The sequence below is a fragment of the Salmo salar genome, chromosome 12 (assembly GCF_965601325.2).
Source record: "Salmo salar chromosome 12, fSalSal1, whole genome shotgun sequence".
Taxonomy (NCBI): Eukaryota; Metazoa; Chordata; class Actinopteri; order Salmoniformes; family Salmonidae; genus Salmo; species Salmo salar.
Genome location: NC_138302.1, coordinates 72,681,272 through 72,702,548, shown reverse-complemented (window position 1 = coordinate 72,702,548; position 21,277 = coordinate 72,681,272).

Here is a 21,277-nt window from a genome sequence, read left to right as displayed (position 1 = left end):
CTCTCTTTGTCTCTGTCTCTCTGTCTCAATGTCTCTGTATCTCTCTGTCTCTCTGTTTCTCTGTCTCTCTGTCTCTCTGTCTCTTTGTCTCTCTCTGTCTCTCTTTGTCTCTTTGTCTATGTCTCTCTGTCTCTAAGTCTCTCTATTTCTCTGTCTCTCTGTCTCTCTGTGTCTCTGTCTCTCAGTCCCTCTGTCTCTCTCTGTCTCTCTGTCTCTCTTTGTCTCTGTCTCTCTGTCTCTCTGTCTTTGTCTCTCTATCTCTCTGTCTCTCTGTCTCTCTGTTTCTCTGTCTCTCCGTCTCTCTGTTTCTCTGTTTCTCTGTTTCTATGTCTCTCTGTCACTCTGTCTCTTTGTCTCTCTCTGTTTCTCTGTCTCTCTGTCTCTCTGTCTCTCTGTTTCTATGTCTCTCTGTCTCTCTGTCTCTCTGTGTCTCTGTGTCTCTGTTTCTCTGTCTCTCTGTCTCTCTGTCTCTCTGTGTCTCAGTCTCTCTGTCTCTCGGTCTCTCGGTCTCTCTGTCTCTCAGTGTCTCTGTCTCTCTATCTCTCTGTCTCTCTGTCTCTCTGTCTCTCTGTCTGTCTCTCAGTGTCTCTGTCTCTCTGTCTCTCTGTCACTTTGTCTCTTTGTCTCTCTCTGTCTCTCTGTTTCTCTGTCTCTCTATCTCTCTGTCTCTCTGTCTCTCTGCCTCTCTCTGTCTCTCTGTCTCTCTCTGTCTCTCTATCTCTCTGTCTCTGTCTCTCTGTCTCTCTGTCTCTCTGTCTCTCTGTCTCTCTGTCTCTTTGTCTCTCTCTGTCTCTCTGTCTCTCTTTGTCTATGTCTCTCTGTCTCTATGTCTCTATGTCTCTCTGTATCTATGTCTCTCTGTCTCTCTGTTTCTACGTCTCTCTGACTCTCTGTTTCTCTGTCTCTCTGTTTCTCTGTCTCTCTGTGTCTCTGTCTCTCTGTTTCTCTGTCTCTCTGTCTCTCTGTGTCTCTGTGTCTCTGTGTCTCTGTCTCTCTGTCTCTCAGTCTCTCAGTCTCTCAGTCTCTCTGTGTCTCTGTCTCTCTGTCTCTCAGTCTCTCAGTCTCTCTGTCTCTCTGTCTCTCTGTCTCTCTGTGTCTCTGTCTCTCTATCTCTCTGTCTCTCTGTCTCTCTGTCTCTCTCTGTCTCTCTGTCTCTCTCTGTCTCTCTGTCTCTCTCTCTCTATGTCTATGTCTCTCTGTCTCTCTGTCTCTCTGTCTCTCTGTTTCTCTGTCTCTCTGTCTGTCTCTCTGTCTCTCTGTCTCTCTGTCTCTCTGTCACTTTGTCTCCTTGTCTCTCTCTGTCTCTCTGTTTCTCTGTCTTTCTATCTCTCTGTCTTTCTGTCTCTCTGTTTCTCTCTGTCTCTCTGTCTCTCTCTGTCTCTCTGTCTCTCTGTCTCTCTATGTCTATGTCTCTCTGTCTCTCCGTCTCTCTGTCTCTCTATCTCTCTGTCTCTCTGTTTCTCTGTCTCTCTGTCTCTCTTTGTCTCTGTCTCTCTGTCTCTCTGTCTCTCTGTCTCTCTCTGTCTCTCTGTCTCTCTCTGTCTCTCTGTCTCTCTATGTCTATGTCTCTCTGTCTCTCCGTCTCTCTGTCTCTCTATCTCTCTGTCTCTCTGTTTCTCTGTCTCTCTGTCTCTCTTTGTCTCTGTCTCTCTGTCTCTCTGTCTCTCTGTCTCTCTGTTTCTCTGTTTCTCTGTCTCTCTGTCTCTCTGTGTCTCTGTGTCTCGGTCTCTCTGTCTCTCAGTCTCTCAGTCTCTCTGTGTCTCTGTCTCTCTGTCTCTCAGTCTCTCAGTCTATCTGTCTCTCTGTCTCTCAGTGTCTCTGTCTCTCTGTCTCTCTGTCTCTCTGTGTCTCTGTCTCTCTATCTCTCTGTCTCTCTGTCTCTCTGTCTCTCTCTGTCTCTCTGTCTCTCTCTGTCTCTCGGTCTCTCTCTCTCTCTATGTCTATGTCTCTCTGTCTCTCTGTCTCTCTGTCTCTCTATCTCTCTGTCTCTCTGTTTCTCTGTCTCTCTGTCTCTCTGTCTGTCTCTCTGTCTCTCTGTCTCTCTGTCTCTCTGTCACTTTGTCTCCTTGTCTCTCTCTGTCTCTCTGTTTCTCTGTCTTTCTATCTCTCTGTCTTTCTGTCTCTCTGTCTCTCTCTGTCTCTCTGTCTCTCTCTGTCTCTCTGTCTCTCTATGTCTATGTCTCTCTGTCTCTCTGTCTCTCTGTCTCTCTATCTCTCTGTCTCTCTGTTTCTCTGTCTCTCTGTCTCTCTGTGTCTCTGTCTCTCTGTCCCTCTGTCTCTCTGTCTCTCTGTCACTCTGTCTCTTTGTCTCTCTCTGTCTCTCTGTTTCTCTGTCTCTGTGTCTCTCTGTCTCTCTGTTTCTCTGTCTCTCTGTCTCTCTGTCTCTCTGTTTCTCTGTCTCTCTGTGTCTCTGTGTCTCTGTTTCTCTCTCTGTCTCTCTGTCTCTCTGTCTCTCTGTGTCTCTGTCTCTCTGTCTCTCAGTCTCTCAGTCTCTCTGTCTCTCTGTCTCTCTGTGTCTCTGTCTCTCTATCTCTCTGTCTCTCTGTCTCTCTCTGTCTCTCTGTCTCTCTCTGTCTCTCTGTTTCTCTGTCTCTCTGTCTCTCTGTCTCTTTGTCTCTCTCTGTCTCTCTGTCTCTCTGTCTCTCTGTCTCTCTGTTTCTCTGTCTCTCTGTCTCTCTGTTTCTCTGTCTCTCTGTCTCTCTGTCTCTCTGTTTCTCTGTCTCTCTGTGTCTCTGTGTCTCTGTTTCTCTCTCTGTCTCTCTGTCTCTCTGTCTCTCTGTGTCTCTGTCTCTCTGTCTCTCAGTCTCTCAGTCTCTCTGTCTCTCTGTCTCTCAGTGTCTCTGTCTCTCTGTCTCTCTGTCTCTCTGTGTCTCTGTCTCTCTATCTCTCTGTCTCTCTGTCTCTCTCTGTCTCTCTGTCTCTCTCTGTCTCTCAGTCTCTCTGTGTCTCTGTCTCACTGTCTCTCAGTCTCTCAGTCGATCTGTCTCTCTGTCTCTCAGTGTCTCTGTCTCTCTGTCTCTCTGTCTCTCTGTGTCTCTGTCTCTCTATCTCTCTGTCTCTCTGTCTCTCTCTGTCTCTCTGTCTCTCTCTGTCTCTCTGTTTCTCTGTCTCTCTGTCTCTCTGTCTCTTTGTCTCTCTCTGTCTCTCTGTCTCTCTGTCTCTCTGTCTCTCTGTTTCTCTGTCTCTCTGTCTCTCTGTTTCTCTGTCTCTCTGTCTCTCTGTCTCTCTGTTTCTCTGTCTCTCTGTGTCTCTGTGTCTCTGTTTCTCTCTCTGTCTCTCTGTCTCTCTGTCTCTCTGTGTCTCTGTCTCTCTGTCTCTCAGTCTCTCAGTCTCTCTGTCTCTCTGTCTCTCAGTGTCTCTGTCTCTCTGTCTCTCTGTCGCTTTGTCTCTCTCTGTCTCTATGTCTCTCTGTCTCTCTGTCTCTCTGTCTCTCAGTGTCTCTGTCTCTCTGTGTCTCTGTCTCTCTATGTCTATGTCTCTCTGTCTCTCTGTCTCTCTATCTCTCTGTCTCTCTGTTTCTCTGTCTCTCTGTCTCTCTGACTCTCTGTCGCTTTGTCTCTCTCTGTCTCTATGTCTCTCTGTCTCTCTGTCTCTCTGTGTCTCTGTCTCTCTGTCTCTCTGTCTCTCTGTGTCTCTGTCTCTCTCTGTCTCTGTCTCTCCGTCACTCTGTCTTTTTGTCTCTCTCTGTCTCTCTGTCTCTCTCAGTCACTCTGTCTCTCTCTGTCTCTCTGTCTCTCTGTCTCTCTTTGTCTCTGTCTCTCTGTCTCAATGTCTCTGTATCTCTCTGTCTCTCTGTTTCTCTGTCTCTCTGTCTCTCTGTCTCTTTGTCTCTCTCTGTCTCTCTTTGTCTCTTTGTCTATGTCTCTCTGTCTCTAAGTCTCTCTATTTCTCTGTCTCTCTGTCTCTCTGTGTCTCTGTCTCTCAGTCCCTCTGTCTCTCTCTGTCTCTCTTTGTCTCTGTCTCTCTGTCTCTCTGTCTTTGTCTCTCTATCTCTCTGTCTCTCTGTCTCTCTGTTTCTCTGTCTCTCCGTCTCTCTGTTTCTCTGTTTCTCTGTTTCTATGTCTCTCTGTCACTCTGTCTCTTTGTCTCTCTCTGTTTCTCTGTCTCTCTGTCTCTCTGTCTCTCTGTTTCTATGTCTCTCTGTCTCTCTGTCTCTCTGTGTCTCTGTGTCTCTGTTTCTCTGTCTCTCTGTCTCTCTGTCTCTCTGTGTCTCAGTCTCTCTGTCTCTCGGTCTCTCGGTCTCTCTGTCTCTCAGTGTCTCTGTCTCTCTATCTCTCTGTCTCTCTGTCTCTCTGTCTCTCTGTCTCTCTGTCTGTCTCTCAGTGTCTCTGTCTCTCTGTCTCTCTGTCACTTTGTCTCTTTGTCTCTCTCTGTCTCTCTGTTTCTCTGTCTCTCTATCTCTCTGTCTCTCTGTCTCTCTGCCTCTCTCTGTCTCTCTGTCTCTCTCTGTCTCTCTATCTCTCTGTCTCTGTCTCTCTGTCTCTCTGTCTCTCTGTCTCTCTGTCTCTCTGTCTCTTTGTCTCTCTCTGTCTCTCTGTCTCTCTTTGTCTATGTCTCTCTGTCTCTATGTCTCTATGTCTCTCTGTATCTATGTCTCTCTGTCTCTCTGTTTCTACGTCTCTCTGACTCTCTGTTTCTCTGTCTCTCTGTTTCTCTGTCTCTCTGTGTCTCTGTCTCTCTGTTTCTCTGTCTCTCTGTCTCTCTGTGTCTCTGTGTCTCTGTGTCTCTGTCTCTCTGTCTCTCAGTCTCTCAGTCTCTCAGTCTCTCTGTGTCTCTGTCTCTCTGTCTCTCAGTCTCTCAGTCTCTCTGTCTCTCTGTCTCTCTGTCTCTCTGTGTCTCTGTCTCTCTATCTCTCTGTCTCTCTGTCTCTCTGTCTCTCTCTGTCTCTCTGTCTCTCTGTCTCTCTGTGTCTCTGTCTCTCTATCTCTCTGTCTCTCTGTCTCTCTGTCTCTCTCTGTCTCTCTGTCTCTCTCTGTCTCTCTGTCTCTCTCTCTCTATGTCTATGTCTCTCTGTCTCTCTGTCTCTCTGTCTCTCTGTTTCTCTGTCTCTCTGTCTGTCTCTCTGTCTCTCTGTCTCTCTGTCTCTCTGTCACTTTGTCTCCTTGTCTCTCTCTGTCTCTCTGTTTCTCTGTCTTTCTATCTCTCTGTCTTTCTGTCTCTCTGTTTCTCTCTGTCTCTCTGTCTCTCTCTGTCTCTCTGTCTCTCTGTCTCTCTATGTCTATGTCTCTCTGTCTCTCCGTCTCTCTGTCTCTCTATCTCTCTGTCTCTCTGTTTCTCTGTCTCTCTGTCTCTCTATGTCTATGTCTCTCTGTCTCTCCGTCTCTCTGTCTCTCTATCTCTCTGTCTCTCTGTTTCTCTGTCTCTCTGTCTCTCTTTGTCTCTGTCTCTCTGTCTCTCTGTCTCTCTGTCTCTCTGTTTCTCTGTTTCTCTGTCTCTCTGTCTCTCTGTGTCTCTGTGTCTCGGTCTCTCTGTCTCTCAGTCTCTCAGTCTCTCTGTGTCTCTGTCTCTCTGTCTCTCAGTCTCTCAGTCTATCTGTCTCTCTGTCTCTCAGTGTCTCTGTCTCTCTGTCTCTCTGTCTCTCTGTGTCTCTGTCTCTCTATCTCTCTGTCTCTCTGTCTCTCTGTCTCTCTCTGTCTCTCTGTCTCTCTCTGTCTCTCGGTCTCTCTCTCTCTCTATGTCTATGTCTCTCTGTCTCTCTGTCTCTCTGTCTCTCTATCTCTCTGTCTCTCTGTTTCTCTGTCTCTCTGTCTCTCTGTCTGTCTCTCTGTCTCTCTGTCTCTCTGTCTCTCTGTCACTTTGTCTCCTTGTCTCTCTCTGTCTCTCTGTTTCTCTGTCTTTCTATCTCTCTGTCTTTCTGTCTCTCTGTCTCTCTCTGTCTCTCTGTCTCTCTCTGTCTCTCTGTCTCTCTATGTCTATGTCTCTCTGTCTCTCTGTCTCTCTGTCTCTCTATCTCTCTGTCTCTCTGTTTCTCTGTCTCTCTGTCTCTCTGTGTCTCTGTCTCTCTGTCTCTCTGTCTCTCTGTCTCTCTGTCACTCTGTCTCTTTGTCTCTCTCTGTCTCTCTGTTTCTCTGTCTCTGTGTCTCTCTGTCTCTCTGTTTCTCTGTCTCTCTGTCTCTCTGTCTCTCTGTTTCTCTGTCTCTCTGTGTCTCTGTGTCTCTGTTTCTCTCTCTGTCTCTCTGTCTCTCTGTCTCTCTGTGTCTCTGTCTCTCTGTCTCTCAGTCTCTCAGTCTCTCTGTCTCTCTGTCTCTCAGTGTCTCTGTCTCTCTGTCTCTCTGTCTCTCTGTGTCTCTGTCTCTCTATCTCTCTGTCTCTCTGTCTCTCTCTGTCTCTCTGTCTCTCTCTGTCTCTCTGTTTCTCTGTCTCTCTGTCTCTCTGTCTCTTTGTCTCTCTCTGTCTCTCTGTCTCTCTGTCTCTCTGTCTCTCTGTTTCTCTGTCTCTCTGTCTCTCTGTTTCTCTGTCTCTCTGTCTCTCTGTCTCTCTGTTTCTCTGTCTCTCTGTGTCTCTGTGTCTCTGTTTCTCTCTCTGTCTCTCTGTCTCTCTGTCTCTCTGTGTCTCTGTCTCTCTGTCTCTCAGTCTCTCAGTCTCTCTGTCTCTCTGTCTCTCAGTGTCTCTGTCTCTCTGTCTCTCTGTCTCTCTGTGTCTCTGTCTCTCTATCTCTCTGTCTCTCTGTCTCTCTCTGTCTCTCTGTCTCTCTCTGTCTCTCAGTCTCTCTGTGTCTCTGTCTCACTGTCTCTCAGTCTCTCAGTCGATCTGTCTCTCTGTCTCTCAGTGTCTCTGTCTCTCTGTCTCTCTGTCTCTCTGTGTCTCTGTCTCTCTATCTCTCTGTCTCTCTGTCTCTCTGTCTCTCTCTGTCTCTCTGTCTCTCTCTGTCTCTCTGTCTCTCTCTCTCTCTATGTCTATGTCTCTCTGTCTCGCTATCTCTATGTCTCTCTGTTTCTCTGTCTCTCTGTCTCTCTGTCTGTCTCTCAGTGTCTCTGTCTCTCTGTCTCTCTGTCACTTTGTCTCTTTGTCTCTCTCTGTCTCTCTGTTTCTCTGTCTCTCTATCTCTCTGTCTCTCTGTCTCTCTGCCTCTCTCTGTCTCTCTGTCTCTCTCTGTCTTTCTATCTCTCTGTCTCTGTCTCTCTGTCTCTCTGTCTCTCTGTCTCTCTGTCTCTTTGTCTCTCTCTGTCTCTCTGTCTCTCTTTGTCTATGTCTCTCTGTCTCTATGTCTCTATGTCTCTCTGTATCTATGTCTCTCTGTCTCTCTGTTTCTACGTCTCTCTGACTCTCTGTTTCTCTGTCTGTCTGTCTGTCTCTCTCTGTCTCTCTGTCTCTCTCTCTCTATGTCTATGTCTCTCTGTCTCTCTGTCTCTCTGTCTCTCAGTCTCTCTGTGTCTCTGTCTCTCTGTCTCTCAGTCTCTCAGTCTCTCTGTCTCTCTGTCTCTTAGTGTCTCTGTCTCTCTGTCTCTCTGTCTCTCTGTGTCTCTGTCTCTCTATCTCTCTGTCTCTCTGTCTCTCTGTCTCTCTCTGTCTCTCTGTCTCTCTCTGTCTCTCTGTCTCTCTCTCTCTATGTCTATGTCTCTCTGTCTCTCTGTCTCTCTGTCTCTCTGTTTCTCTGTCTCTCTGTCTGTCTCTCTGTCTCTCTGTCTCTCTGTCACTTTGTCTCCTTGTCTCTCTCTGTCTCTCTGTTTCTCTGTCTTTCTATCTCTCTGTCTTTCTGTCTCTCTGTCTCTCTCTGTCTCTCTGTCTCTCTCTGTCTCTCTGTCTCTCTGTCTCTCTATGTCTATGTCTCTCTGTCTCTCCGTCTCTCTGTCTCTCTATCTCTCTGTCTCTCTGTTTCTCTGTCTCTCTGTCTCTCTGTGTCTCTGTCTCTCTGTCTCTCTGTCTCTCTGTCTCTCTGTCACTCTTTCTCTTTGTCTCTCTCTGTCTGTCTGTTTCTCTGTCTCTCTGTCTCTCTGTCTCTGTGTTTCTCTGTCTCTCTGTCTCTCTGTCTCTCTGTCTCTCTGTTTCTCTGTCTCTCTGTCTCTCTGTGTCTCTGTGTCTCTGTTTCTCTGTCTCTCTGTCTCTCTGTCTCTCTGTCTCTCTGTGTCTCTGTCTCTCAGTCTCTCAGTCTCTTAGTCTCTCTGTCTCTCTGTCTCTCAGTGTCTCTGTCTCTCTGTCTCTCTGTCTCTCTGTTTCTCTGTCTCTCTGTCTCTCTGTCTCTTTGTCTCTCTCTGTCTCTCTGTCTCTCTGTCTCTCTGTCTCTCTGTTTCTCTGTCTCTCTGTCTCTCTGTTTCTCTGTCTCTCTGTCTCTCTGTCTCTCTGTTTCTCTGTCTCTCTGTGTCTCTGTGTCTCTGTTTCTCTCTCTGTCTCTCTGTCTCTCTGTCTCTCTGTGTCTCTGTCTCTCTGTCTCTCAGTCTCTCAGTCTCTCTGTCTCTCTGTCTCTCAGTGTCTCTGTCTCTCTGTCTCTCTGTCTCTCTGTGTCTCTGTCTCTCTATCTCTCTGTCTCTCTGTCTCTCTCTGTCTCTCTGTCTCTCTCTGTCTCTCAGTCTCTCTGTGTCTCTGTCTCACTGTCTCTCAGTCTCTCAGTCGATCTGTCTCTCTGTCTCTCAGTGTCTCTGTCTCTCTGTCTCTCTGTCTCTCTGTGTCTCTGTCTCTCTATCTCTCTGTCTCTCTGTCTCTCTGTCTCTCTCTGTCTCTCTGTCTCTCTCTGTCTCTCTGTCTCTCTCTCTCTCTATGTCTATGTCTCTCTGTCTCGCTATCTCTATGTCTCTCTGTTTCTCTGTCTCTCTGTCTCTCTGTCTGTCTCTCAGTGTCTCTGTCTCTCTGTCTCTCTGTCACTTTGTCTCTTTGTCTCTCTCTGTCTCTCTGTTTCTCTGTCTCTCTATCTCTCTGTCTCTCTGTCTCTCTGCCTCTCTCTGTCTCTCTGTCTCTCTCTGTCTTTCTATCTCTCTGTCTCTGTCTCTCTGTCTCTCTGTCTCTCTGTCTCTCTGTCTCTTTGTCTCTCTCTGTCTCTCTGTCTCTCTTTGTCTATGTCTCTCTGTCTCTATGTCTCTATGTCTCTCTGTATCTATGTCTCTCTGTCTCTCTGTTTCTACGTCTCTCTGACTCTCTGTTTCTCTGTCTGTCTGTCTGTCTCTCTCTGTCTCTCTGTCTCTCTCTCTCTATGTCTATGTCTCTCTGTCTCTCTGTCTCTCTGTCTCTCAGTCTCTCTGTGTCTCTGTCTCTCTGTCTCTCAGTCTCTCAGTCTCTCTGTCTCTCTGTCTCTTAGTGTCTCTGTCTCTCTGTCTCTCTGTCTCTCTGTGTCTCTGTCTCTCTATCTCTCTGTCTCTCTGTCTCTCTGTCTCTCTCTGTCTCTCTGTCTCTCTCTGTCTCTCTGTCTCTCTCTCTCTATGTCTATGTCTCTCTGTCTCTCTGTCTCTCTGTCTCTCTGTTTCTCTGTCTCTCTGTCTGTCTCTCTGTCTCTCTGTCTCTCTGTCACTTTGTCTCCTTGTCTCTCTCTGTCTCTCTGTTTCTCTGTCTTTCTATCTCTCTGTCTTTCTGTCTCTCTGTCTCTCTCTGTCTCTCTGTCTCTCTCTGTCTCTCTGTCTCTCTGTCTCTCTATGTCTATGTCTCTCTGTCTCTCCGTCTCTCTGTCTCTCTATCTCTCTGTCTCTCTGTTTCTCTGTCTCTCTGTCTCTCTGTGTCTCTGTCTCTCTGTCTCTCTGTCTCTCTGTCTCTCTGTCACTCTTTCTCTTTGTCTCTCTCTGTCTGTCTGTTTCTCTGTCTCTCTGTCTCTCTGTCTCTGTGTTTCTCTGTCTCTCTGTCTCTCTGTCTCTCTGTCTCTCTGTTTCTCTGTCTCTCTGTCTCTCTGTGTCTCTGTGTCTCTGTTTCTCTGTCTCTCTGTCTCTCTGTCTCTCTGTCTCTCTGTGTCTCTGTCTCTCAGTCTCTCAGTCTCTTAGTCTCTCTGTCTCTCTGTCTCTCAGTGTCTCTGTCTCTCTGTCTCTCTGTCTCTCTGTGTCTCTGTCTCTCTATCTCTCTGTCTCTCTGTCTCTCTCTGTCTCTCTGTCTCTCTCTGTCTCTCTGTTTCTCTGTCTCTCTGTCTCTCTCTGTCTCTCTGTTTCTCTGTCTCTCTGTCTCTCTGTCTCTTTGTCTCTCTGTCTCTCTGTCTCTCAGTCTCTCGGTCTCTCTGTCTCTCTGTCTCTCAGTGTCTCTGTCTCTCTGTGTCTCTGTCTCTCTATGTCTATGTCTCTCTGTCTCTCTGTCTCTCTATCTCTCTGTCTCTCTGTTTCTCTGTCTCTCTGTCTCTCTGACTCTCTGTCGCTTTGTCTCTCTCTGTCTCTATGTCTCTCTGTCTCTCTGTCTCTCTATCTCTCTGTCTCTCTGTCTCTCTCTGTCTCTCTGTCTCTCTCTGTCTCTCAGTCTCTCTGTGTCTCTGTCTCACTGTCTCTCAGTCTCTCAGTCGATCTGTCTCTCTGTCTCTCAGTGTCTCTGTCTCTCTGTCTCTCTGTCTCTCTGTGTCTCTGTCTCTCTATCTCTCTGTCTCTCTGTCTCTCTGTCTCTCTCTGTCTCTCTGTCTCTCTCTGTCTCTCTGTCTCTCTCTCTCTCTATGTCTATGTCTCTCTGTCTCGCTATCTCTCTGTCTCTCTGTTTCTCTGTCTCTCTGTCTCTCTATCTGTCTCTCAGTGTCTCTGTCTCTCTGTCTCTCTGTCACTTTGTCTCTTTGTCTCTCTCTGTCTCTCTGTTTCTCTGTCTCTCTATCTCTCTGTCTCTCTGTCTCTCTGCCTCTCTCTGTCTCTCTGTCTCTCTCTGTCTTTCTATCTCTCTGTCTCTGTCTCTCTGTCTCTCTGTCTCTCTGTCTCTCTGTCTCTTTGTCTCTCTCTGTCTCTCTGTCTCTCTTTGTCTATGTCTCTCTGTCTCTATGTCTCTATGTCTCTCTGTATCTATGTCTCTCTGTCTCTCTGTTTCTACGTCTCTCTGACTCTCTGTTTCTCTGTCTGTCTGTCTGTCTCTCTCTGTCTCTCTGTCTCTCTCTCTCTATGTCTATGTCTCTCTGTCTCTCTGTCTCTCTGTCTCTCAGTCTCTCAGTCTCTCTGTCTCTCTGTCTCTTAGTGTCTCTGTCTCTCTGTCTCTCTGTCTCTATGTGTCTCTGTCTCTCTATCTCTCTGTCTCTCTGTCTCTCTGTCTCTCTCTGTCTCTCTGTCTCTCTCTGTCTCTCTGTCTCTCTCTCTCTATGTCTATGTCTCTCTGTCTCTCTGTCTCTCTGTCTCTCTGTTTCTCTGTCTCTCTGTCTGTCTCTCTGTCTCTCTGTCTCTCTGTCACTTTGTCTCCTTGTCTCTCTCTGTCTCTCTGTTTCTCTGTCTTTCTATCTCTCTGTCTTTCTGTCTCTCTGTCTCTCTCTGTCTCTCTGTCTCTCTCTGTCTCTCTGTCTCTCTGTCTCTCTATGTCTATGTCTCTCTGTCTCTCCGTCTCTCTGTCTCTCTATCTCTCTGTCTCTCTGTTTCTCTGTCTCTCTGTCTCTCTGTGTCTCTGTCTCTCTGTCTCTCTGTCTCTCTGTCTCTCTGTCACTCTGTCTCTTTGTCTCTCTCTTTCTGTCTGTTTCTCTGTCTCTCTGTCTCTCTGTCTCTCTGTTTCTCTGTCTCTCTGTCTCTCTGTCTCTCTGTCTCTCTGTTTCTCTGTCTCTCTGTCTCTCTGTGTCTCTATGTCTCTGTTTCTCTGTCTCTCTGTCTCTCTGTCTCTCTGTCTCTCTGTGTCTCTGTCTCTCAGTCTCTCAGTCTCTTAGTCTCTCTGTCTCTCTGTCTCTCAGTGTCTCTGTCTCTCTGTCTCTCTGTCTCTCTGTGTCTCTGTCTCTCTATCTCTCTGTTTCTCTGTCTCTCTGTCTCTCTGTCTCTTTGTCTCTCTGTCTCTCTGTCTCTCAGTCTCTCTGTCTCTCTGTCTCTCAGTCTCTCTGTCTCTCTGTCTCTCAGTGTCTCTGTCTCTCTGTGTCTCTGTCTCTCTATGTCTATGTCTCTCTGTCTCTCTGTCTCTCTATCTCTCTGTCTCTCTGTTTCTCTGTCTCTCTGTCTCTCTGACTCTCTGTCGCTTTGTCTCTCTCTGTCTCTATGTCTCTCTGTCTCTCTGTCTCTCTGTCTCTCAGTGTCTCTGTCTCTCTGTGTCTCTGTCTCTCTATGTCTATGTCTCTCTGTCTCTCTGTCTCTCTATCTCTCTGTCTCTCTGTTTCTCTGTCTCTCTGTCTCTCTGTCTCTCTCTGTCTCACTGTCTCTCTGTCTCTCTATGTCTATGTCTCTCTGTCTCTCTGACTCTCTGTCTCTTTGTCTCTCTCTGTCTCTATGTCTCTCTGTCTCTCTGTCTCTCTGTGTCTCTGTCTCTCTGTCTCTCTGTCTCTCTGTGTCTGTCTCTCTGTCTCTCTGTGTCTCTGTCTCTCTGTCACTCTGTCTTTTTGTCTCTCTCTGTCTCTCTGTCTCTCTCAGTCAATCTGTCTCTCTCTGTCTCTCTGTCTCTTTGTCTCTCTCTGTCTCTCTGTCTGTCTTTGTCTATGTCTCTCTGTCTCTATGTCTCTATGTCTCTCTGTATCTATGTCTCTCTGTCTCTCTGTTTCTACGTCTCTCTGACTCTCTGTTTCTCTGTCTGTCTGTCTCTCTCTCTGTCTCTCTGTTTCTCTGTCTCTCTGTGTCTCTGTCTCTCTGTTTCTCTGTCTCTCTGTCTCTCTGTGTCTCTGTGTCTCTGTGTCTCTGTCTCTCTGTCTCTCAGTCTCTCAGTCTCTCTGTGTCTCTGTCTCTCTGTCTCTCAGTCTCTCAGTCTCTCTGTCTCTCTGTCTCTTAGTGTCTCTGTTTCTCTGTCTCTCTGTCTCTCTGTGTCTCTGTCTCTCTATCTCTCTGTCTCTCTGTCTCTCTGTCTCTCTCTGTCTCTCTGTCTCTCTCTGTCTCTCTGTCTCTCTGTCTCTCTGTCTCTCTATGTCTATGTCTCTCTGTCTCTCTGTCTCTCTGTCTCTCTATCTCTCTGTCTCTCTGTTTCTCTGTTTCTCTGTCTCTCTGTCTGTCTCTCTGTGTCTCTGTGTCTCTGTCTCTCTGTCACTTTGTCTCTTTGTCTCTCTCTGTTTCTCTGTCTCTCTATCTCTCTGTCTCTCTGTCTCTCTTTGTCTCTCGGTCTCTCTCTGTCTCTCTGTCTCTCTATGTCTATATCTCTCTGTCTCTCTGTCTCTCTGTCTCTCTATCTCTCTGTCTCTCTGTTTCTCTTTCTCTCTGTCACTCTGTCTCTTTGTCTCTCTCTGTCTCTCTGTTTCTCTGTATCTCTGTCTCTCTGTCTCTTTGTCTCTCTCTGTCTCTCTGTCTCTCTATGTCTATGTCTCTCTGTCTCTATGTCTCTCTATTTCTCTGTCTCTCTGTCTCTCTGTCTCTCTGTCTCTCTGTCTCTCTGTGTCTCTGTCTCTCTCTGTCTCTCTGTCTCTCTCTGTCTCACTGTCTCTCTGTCTCTCTATGTCTATGTCTCTCTGTCTCTCTGTCTCTCTGTCTCTATATCTCTCTGTTTCTCTGTCTCTCTGTCTCTCTGTCTGTCTCTCTGTGTCTCTGTCTCTCTGTCTCTCTGTCACTCTGTATCTTTGTCTCTCTCTGTCTCTCTGTTTCTCTGTCTTTCTGTCTCTCTGTCTCTCTGTTTCTCTGTCTCTCTGTTTCTCTGTCTCTCTGTCTCTCTGTGTCTCTGTGTCTCTGTTTCTCTGTCTCTCTGTCTCTCTGTCTCTCTGTCTCTCTGTGTCTCTCTGTCTCTCAGTCTCTCAGTCTCTCTGTCTCTCTGTCTCTCTGTCTCTCTGTCTTTCTGTCTCTCTGTGTCTCTGTCTCTCCATCTCTCTGTCTCTCTGTCTCTCTGTCTCTCTCTGTCTCTCTGTCTCTCTCTGTCTCTCTGTCTCTCTGTCTCTCTGTCTCTCTATGTCTATGTCTCTCTGTCTCTCTGTCTCTCTGTCTCTCTATCTCTCTGTCTCTCTGTTTCTCTGTTTCTCTGTCTCTCTGTCTCTCTGTCTGTCTCTCTGTGTCTCTGTTTCTCTGTCTCTCTGTCTCTCTGTCTCTCTGTGTCTCTGTCTCTCTGTCTCTCTGTCTCTCTTTGTCTCTGTCTCTCTGTCTCTCAGTCTCTCGGTCTCTCGGTGTCTCTGTCTCTCTATGTCTATGTCTCTCTGTCTCTCTGTTTCTCTATCTCTCTGTCTCTCTGTTTCTCTGTCTCTCTGTCTCTCTGTCTGTCTCTCTGTGTCTCTGTCTCTCTGTCTCTCTGTCACTTTGTCTCTCTCTGTCTCTCTGTTTCTCTGTCTCTCTATCTCTCTGTCTCTCTGTCTCTCTGTCTCTCTCTGTCTCTCTGTCTCTCTCTGTCTCACTGTCTCTCTGTCTCTCTATGTCTATGTCTCTCTGTCTCTCTGTCTCTCTGTCTCTATATCTCTCTGTTTCTCTGTCTCTCTGTCTCTCTGTCTGTCTCTCTGTGTCTCTGTCTCTCTGTCTCTCTGTCACTCTGTATCTTTGTCTCTCTCTGTCTCTCTGTCTCTCTGTTTCTCTGTCTCTCTGTTTCTCTGTCTCTCTGTCTCTCTGTGTCTCTGTGTCTCTGTTTCTCTGTCTCTCTGTCTCTCTGTCTCTCTGTCTCTCTGTGTCTCTCTGTCTCTCAGTCTCTCAGTCTCTCTGTCTCTCTGTCTCTCTGTCTCTCTGTCTTTCTGTCTCTCTGTGTCTCTGTCTCTCCATCTCTCTGTCTCTCTGTCTCTCTGTCTCTCTCTGTCTCTCTGTCTCTCTCTGTCTCTCTGTCTCTCTGTCTCTCTGTCTCTCTATGTCTATGTCTCTCTGTCTCTCTGTCTCTCTGTCTCTCTATCTCTCTGTCTCTCTGTTTCTCTGTTTCTCTGTCTCTCTGTCTGTCTCTCTGTGTCTCTGTCTCTCTGTCTCTCTGTCACTTTGTCTCTTTGTCTCTCTCTGTTTCTCTGTCTCTCTATCTCTCTGTCTCTCTGTCTCTCTCTGTCTCTCTCTGTCTCTCTGTCTCTCTTTGTCTATGTCTCTCTGTCTCTCTGTCTCTCTGTCTCTCTGTCTCTCTATCTCTCTGTCTCTCTGTTTCTCTGTCTCTCTGTCACTCTGTCTCTTTGTCTCTCTCTGTCTCTCTGTTTCTCTGTCTCTCTGTCTCTCTGTCTCTTTGTCTCTCTCTGTCTCTCTGTCTCTCTTTGTCTATGTCTCTCTGTCTCTATGTTTCTCTATTTCTCTGTCTCTCTGTCTCTCTGTCTCTCTGTTTCTCTGTCTCTCTGTCTCTCTGTTTCTCTGTCTCTCTGTCTCTCTGTCTCTCTCTGTCTCTGTCTCTCTGTTTCTCTGTCTCTCTGTTTCTCTGTCTCTCTGTCTCTCTGTCTCTCTGTTTCTCTGTCTCTCTGTCTCTCTGTCTCTCTGTGTCTCTATTTCTCTGTCTCTCTGTCTCTCTGTCTCTCTCTGTCTCTCTGTCTCTCTGTCTATCTGTCTCTCTGTCTCTCTGTCTCTCTGTCTCTCTGTCACTTTGTCTCTTTGTCTCTCTCTGTCTCTCTGTTTCTCTGTCTCTCTATCTCTCTGTCTCTCTGTCTCTCTGTCTCTCTCTGTCTCTCTGTCTCTCTCTGTCTCACTGTCTCTCTGTCTCTCTATGTTTATGTCTCTCTGTCTGTCTGTCTCTCTGTCTCTATATCTCTCTGTTTCTCTGTCTCTCTGTCTCTCTGTCTGTCTCTCTGTGTCTCTGTCTCTCTATCTCTCTGTCTCTCTGTCTCTCTGTCTCTCTCTGTCTCTCTGTCTCTCTCTGTCTCACTGTCTCTCTGTCTCTCTATGTTTATGTCTCTCTGTCTCTCTGTCTCTCTGTCTCTATATCTCTCTGTTTCTCTGTCTCTCTGTCTCTCTGTCTGTCTCTCTGTTTCTCTGTCTCTCTGTCTCTCTGTCTCTCTGTTTCTCTGTCTCTCTGTTTCTCTGTCTCTCTGTCTCTCTGTCTCTCTGTCTCTCTGTGTCTGTCTGTCTCTCAGTCTCTCAGTCTCTCTGTCTCTCTGTCTCTCTGTCTCTCAGTGTCTCTGTCTCTCTGTCTTTCTGTCTCTCTGTGTCTCTGTCTCTCTATCTCTCTGTCTATCTGTCTCTCTGTCTCTCTCTGTCTCTCTGTCTCTCTCTGTCTCTCTGTCTCTCTATCTCTCTGTCTCGCTATCTCTCTGTCTCTCTGTTTCTCTGTCTCTCTGTCTCTCTGTCTGTCTCTCTGTGTCTCTGTCTCTCTGTCTCTCTGTCTCTCTGTCTCTCTGTCTCTCTGTCTCTCTGTTTCTACGTCTCTCTGACTCTCTGTTTCTCTGTTTCTCTGTCTCTCTGTGTCTCTGTCTCTCTGTTTCTCTGTCTCTCTGTTTCTCTGTCTCTCTGTCACTCTGTCTGTCTCTCTGTGTCTCTGTCTCTCTGTCTCTCTGTCACTTTGTCTCTCTCTGTCTCTCTGTTTCTCTGTCTCTCTATCTCTCTGTCTCTCTGTCTCTCTGTCTCTCTGTCTCTCTGTCTCTCTCTGTCTCACTGTCTCTCTGTCTCTCTATGTCTATGTCTCTTTATCTCTCTGTCTCTCTGTCACTATATCTCTCTGTTTCTCTGTCTCTCTGTCTCTCTGTCTGTCTCTCTTTGTCTCTGTCTCTCTGTCTCTCTGTCACTCTGTATCTTTGTCTCTCTCTGTCTCTCGGTTTCTCTGTCTCTCTGTCTCTCTGTGTCTCTGTGTCTCTGTTTCTCTGTCTCTCTGTCTCTCTGTTTCTCTGTCTCTCTGTCTCTCTGTCTCTCTGTCTCTCAGTCTCTCAGTCTCTCTGTCTCTCTGTCTCTCTGTCTCTCTGTCTTTCTGTCTCTCTGTGTCTCTGTCTCTCCATCTCTCTGTCTCTCTGTCTCTCTGTCTCTCTCTGTCTCTCTGTCTCTCTCTGTCTCTCTGTCTCTCTGTCTCTCTGTCTCTCTATGTCTATGTCTCTCTGTCTCTCTGTCTCTCTGTCTCTCTATCTCTCTGTCTCTCTGTTTCTCTGTTTCTCTGTCTCTTTGTCTGTCTCTCTGTCTGTCTGTCTCTCTGTCTCTATATCTCTCTGTTTCTCTGTCTCTCTGTCTCTCTGTCTGTCTCTCTGTGTCTCTGTCTCTCTATCTCTCTGTCTCTCTGTCTCTCTGTCTCTCTCTGTCTCTCTGTCTCTCTCTGTCTCACTGTCTCTCTGTCTCTCTATGTTTATGTCTCTCTGTCTCTCTGTCTCTCTGTCTCTATATCTCTCTGTTTCTCTGTCTCTCTGTCTCTCTGTCTGTCTCTCTGTTTCTCTGTCTCTCTGTCTCTCTGTCTCTCTGTTTCTCTGTCTCTCTGTTTCTCTGTCTCTCTGTCTCTCTGTCTCTCTGTCTCTCTGTGTCTGTCTGTCTCTCAGTCTCTCAGTCTCTCTGTCTCTCTGTCTCTCTGTCTCTCAGTGTCTCTGTCTCTCTGTCTTTCTGTCTCTCTGTGTCTCTGTCTCTCTATCTCTCTGTCTATCTGTCTCTCTGTCTCTCTCTGTCTCTCTGTCTCTCTCTGTCTCTCTGTCTCTCTATCTCTCTGTCTCGCTATCTCTCTGTCTCTCTGTTTCTCTGTCTCTCTGTCTCTCTGTCTGTCTCTCTGTGTCTCTGTCTCTCTGTCTCTCTGTCTCTCTGTCTCTCTGTCTCTCTGTCTCTCTGTTTCTACGTCTCTCTGACTCTCTGTTTCTCTGTTTCTCTGTCTCTCTGTGTCTCTGTCTCTCTGTTTCTCTGTCTCTCTGTTTCTCTGTCTCTCTGTCACTCTGTCTGTCTCTCTGTGTCTCTGTCTCTCTGTCTCTCTGTCACTTTGTCTCTCTCTGTCTCTCTGTTTCTCTGTCTCTCTATCTCTCTGTCTCTCTGTCTCTCTGTCTCTCTGTCTCTCTGTCTCTCTCTGTCTCACTGTCTCTCTGTCTCTCTATGTCTATGTCTCTTTATCTCTCTGTCTCTCTGTCACTATATCTCTCTGTTTCTCTGTCTCTCTGTCTCTCTGTCTGTCTCTCTTTGTCTCTGTCTCTCTGTCTCTCTGTCACTCTGTATCTTTGTCTCTCTCTGTCTCTCGGTTTCTCTGTCTCTCTGTCTCTCTGTGTCTCTGTGTCTCTGTTTCTCTGTCTCTCTGTCTCTCTGTTTCTCTGTCTCTCTGTCTCTCTGTCTCTCTGTCTCTCAGTCTCTCAGTCTCTCTGTCTCTCTGTCTCTCTGTCTCTCTGTCTTTCTGTCTCTCTGTGTCTCTGTCTCTCCATCTCTCTGTCTCTCTGTCTCTCTGTCTCTCTCTGTCTCTCTGTCTCTCTCTGTCTCTCTGTCTCTCTGTCTCTCTGTCTCTCTATGTCTATGTCTCTCTGTCTCTCTGTCTCTCTGTCTCTCTATCTCTCTGTCTCTCTGTTTCTCTGTTTCTCTGTCTCTTTGTCTGTCTCTCTGTGTCTCTGTCTCTCTGTCTCTCTGTCACTTTGTCTCTATGTCTCTCTCGTTTTCTCTGTCTCTCTATCTCTCTGTCTCTCTGTTTCTCTGTCTCTCTGTCACTCTGTCTCTTTGTCTCTCTCTGTCTCTCTGTTTCTCTCTCTCTCTGTCTCTCTGTCTCTCTTTGTCTATGTCTCTCTGTCTCTATGTCTCTCTATTTCTCTGTCTCTCTGTCTCTCTGTCTCTCTGTTTCTCTGTCTCTCTGTCTCTCTGTTTCTCTGTCTCTGTCTCTCTGTTTCTCTGTCTCTCTGTTTCTCTGTCTCTCTGTCTCTCTGTCTCTCTGTTTCTCTGTCTCTCTGTCTCTCTGTCTCTCTGTGTCTCTATTTCTCTGTCTCTCTGTATCTCTGTCTCTCTCTGTGTCTCTGTCTCTCTGTCTCTCTGTCACTTTGTCTCTTTGTCTCTCTCTGTTTCTCTGTCTCTCTATCTCTCTGTCTCTCTGTCTCTCTCTGTCTCTCTGTCTCTCTCTGTCTCTCTGTCTCTCTATGTCTATGTCTCTCTGTCTCTCTGTCTCTCTGTCTCTCTATCTCTCTGTCTCTCTGTTTCTCTGTCTCTCTGTCACTCTGTCTCTTTGTCTCTCTCTGTCTCTCTGTTTCTCTGTCTCTCTGTCTCTACGTCTCTTTGTCTCTCTCTGTCTCTCTGTCTCTCTTTGTCTATGTCTCTCTGTCTCTATGTCTCTCTATTTCTCTGTCTCTCTGTCTCTCTGTCTCTCTGTTTCTCTGTCTCTCTGTCTCTCTGTTTCTCTGTCTCTCTGTCTCTCTGTCTCTCTCTGTCTCTGTCTCTCTGTTTCTCTGTCTCTCTGTTTCTCTGTCTCTCTGTCTCTCTGTCTCTCTGTTTCTCTGTCTCTCTGTCTCTCTGTCTCTCTGTGTCTCTATTTCTCTGTCTCTCTGTCTCTCTGTCTCTCTCTGTCTCTCTGTCTCTCTGTCTATCTGTCTCTCTGTCTCTCTGTCTCTCTGTCTCTCTGTCACTTTGTCTCTTTGTCTCTCTCTGTCTCTCTGTTTCTCTGTATCTCTCTGTCTCTCTGTCTCTCTCTGTCTCTCTGTCTCTCTCTGTCTCTCTGTCTCTCTATCTCTCTGTCTCTCTGTTTCTCTGTCTCTCTGTCACTCTGTCTCTTTGTCTCTCTCTGTCTCTCTGTTTCTCTGTCTCTCTGTCTCTATGTCTCTTTGTCTCTCTCTGTCTCTCTGTCTCTCTTTGTCTATGTCTCTCTGTCTCTATGTCTCTCTATTTCTCTGTCTCTCTGTCTCTCTGTCTCTCTGTTTCTCTGTCTCTCTGTCTCTCTGTCTCTCTGTCTCTCTGTCTCTCTGTCTCTCTGTTTCTCTGTCTCTCTGTCTCTCTGTGTCTCTGTGTCTCTGTTTCTCTGTCTCTCTGTCTCTCTGTCTCTCTGTCTCTCTGTGTCTGTCTGTCTCTCAGTCTCTCAGTCTCTCTGTCTCTCTGTCTCTCTGTCTCTCAGTGTCTCTGTCTCTCTGTCTTTCTGTCTCTCTGTGTCTCTGTCTCTCTATCTCTCTATCTCTCTGTCTCTCTGTTTCTCTGTCTCTCTGTCTCTCTGTCTGTCTCTCTGTGTCTCTGTCTCTCTGTCTCTCTGTCACTTTGTCTCTCTCTGTCTCTCTGTTTCTCTGTCTCTCTATCTCTCTGTCTCTCTGTCTCTCTGTCTCTCTCTGTCTCTCTGTCTCTCTCTGTCTCACTGTCTCTCTGTCTCTCTATGTCTATGTCTCTCTGTCTCTCTGTCTCTCTGTCTCTATATCTCTCTGTTTCTCTGTCTCTCTGTCTCTCTGTCTGTCTCTCTGTGTCTCTGTCTCTCTGTCTCTCTGTCACTCTGTATCTTTGTCTCTCTCTGTCTCTCTGTTTCTCTGTCTCTCTGTCTCTCTGTCTCTCTGTTTCTCTGTCTCTCTGTTTCTCTGTCTCTCTGTCTCTCTGTGTCTCTGTGTCTCTGTTTCTCTGTCTCTCTGTCTCTCTGTCTCTCTGTCTCTCTGTGTCTCTCTGTCTCTCAGTCTCTCAGTCTCTCTGTCTCTCTGTCTCTCTGTCTCTCTGTCTTTCTGTCTCTCTGTGTCTCTGTCTCTCCATCTCTCTGTCTCTCTGTCTCTCTGTCTCTCTCTGTCTCTCTGTCTCTCTCTGTCTCTCTGTCTCTCTGTCTCTCTATGTCTATGTCTCTCTGTCTCTCTGTCTCTCTGTCTCTCTATCTCTCTGTCTCTCTGTTTCTCTGTTTCTCTGTCTCTCTGTCTGTCTCTCTGTGTCTCTGTCTCTCTGTCTCTCTGTCACTTTGTCTCTTTGTCTCTCTCTGTTTCTCTGTCTCTCTATCTCTCTGTCTCTCTGTCTCTCTGTCTCTCTGTCTCTCTGTCTCTCTATCTCTCTGTCTCTCTGTTTCTCTGTCTCTCTGTCACTCTGTCTCTTTGTCTCTCTCTGTCTCTCTGTTTCTCTGTCTCTCTGTCTCTCTGTCTCTTTGTCTCTCTCTGTCTCTATGTCTCTCTATTTCTCTGTCTCTCTCTCTCTCTGTCTCTCTGTTTCTCTGTCTCTCTGTCTCTCTGTTTCTCTGTCTCTCTGTCTCTCTGTCTCTCTCTGTCTCTGTCTCTCTGTTTCTCTGTCTCTCTGTTTCTCTGTCTCTCTGTCTCTCTGTCTCTCTGTTTCTCTGTCTCTCTGTCTCTCTGTCTCTCTGTGTCTCTATTTCTCTGTCTCTCTGTCTCTCTGTCTCTCTCTGTCTCTCTGTCTCTCTGTCTATCTGTCTCTCTGTCTCTCTGTCTCTCTGTCTCTCTGTCACTTTGTCTCTTTGTCTCTCTCTGTCTCTCTGTTTCTCTGTCTCTCTATCTCTCTGTCTCTCTGTCTCTCTGTCTCTCTCTGTCTCTCTGTCTCTCTCTGTCTCACTGTCTCTCTGTCTCTCTATGTTTATGTCTCTCTGTCTGTCTGTCTCTCTGTCTCTA